We start from the raw sequence: 1,320 nt of genomic DNA on the forward strand, positions 1-1,320 counted from the left end.
GGGCAACCATACAAGCCTCCCTCCCCCGCCGACCCCATCTCTCTAAGGCAGCAGCAGCACACCGGGCGGCAGGTTCCTTTGGACCTGTCCCGAATGTGGGGAGCTTCCTCGAGCTGCCTGGCCAGCTTTTGGGGGGGGCGAGAATCTTCCCTCCACAACCTAGCCCTCCGGGGTTCCCAAAGGCCATACCAAGCCAGAACTCCTGCATGGGGTCCCCGAAGCCGTCCACGTAGGTCCGCCAGCGCTTGAAGAAATCCAGCTGCCCGGTGTTCCGCCTCTGGAAGACCTGAAAAGGGGGATGGATGTTGCCCTCCGACACACTCCGAGCCGTCAGACCGCCCGGAAGCGGAGAGGGGCTGCCCCGACCGCAGACGGGGGTAAAACGGCGGGTCGAAGGTGGGACTGGAAGAGAGGAGGAAGTCGAGTGCGGCCTGCGGCTTCGGCTGGCTGTTTGGGGGGCCGCTCGCTGAGGCGGGGCGCCTTTTCTGAGTGCGCCAGGAGCTCACTGGGGACGTGGTGAGGGCGAGTCACCCCCGAGGTATGCTGTGAATGAAGGACCCCGCTGGACGTGGAGGCTGGGCTTCCAGAGAGCTCGGCCAGACGTGTGAAGGTGGGAGTGCCAGGTGCAGCCCCTGTCCCCAGGAACTCAGGAGGGCTCGTCCTAGCCCAAGGACTGTAGGTGGGAGCACACGAGGGTGGGGAGGGGGTCCCGTGCTGTCTCGTCCGTCTCCGTGAGCCGCCACACCTCGGTGGAGGCCACGTGTTGACAGGGCGAAGCCACAAGTTGGAATCGGCCCGAATCCCTGAGTCACCACTTAGGAGTGACTGCCAAACCCGCAGAAGACTTCGCACATGGGAGGAAAGAAAATTTGTTTTACGTTTTAGATTATTAGAATGTGGTGTTGGCTCGTTACTGCAGACAGCCCAGCGTCTCGTAACTAATATGGAAAGCTGCTGAGACCTGCGGGTTAAATGAGGCCACGGGGAAGGACGAGGCCGTAGGAAGCGAATCGGAACCGAAGAGAGAAAACTCCTCGAGTCGAGCCCCGAGGACCCTCCGTGCGTAACAGCCACACGGAGGAGGATGAGTTCGTTCGGGGGAGGGAGGAGCGGGCAGGCAGGTGGACGGGGCGATGAGGAAAATGTGGGTTTGCGAAGGCCGCAGAGAGAAAGCCGTAGTCAAGAGCGTCACATGCTGGTGACAGGTCAGGGAACGCGAGGCCTCGACCGTCCAGACTTTGGCGGCACGAATCACGGCTGACTTCAGCAAAGGCCGCGATTAGAGATGAGGGCAGAAGCCGGCGTGGAACGGGTCGTGCG

The 1,320-nt window shown here is 62.1% G+C and overlaps 1 protein-coding gene across 1 annotated transcript in view; it reads right to left on the reverse strand.

The window, feature by feature from the left end:
* Nucleotides 1–1,320, reverse strand: part of TNN (tenascin N) — a 57,643-nt gene that overhangs the window by 18,693 nt on the left and 37,630 nt on the right.

The sequence above is a fragment of the Pteropus alecto genome, unplaced genomic scaffold (genome assembly GCF_000325575.1).
Source record: "Pteropus alecto unplaced genomic scaffold, ASM32557v1 scaffold101, whole genome shotgun sequence".
Taxonomy (NCBI): Eukaryota; Metazoa; Chordata; class Mammalia; order Chiroptera; family Pteropodidae; genus Pteropus; species Pteropus alecto.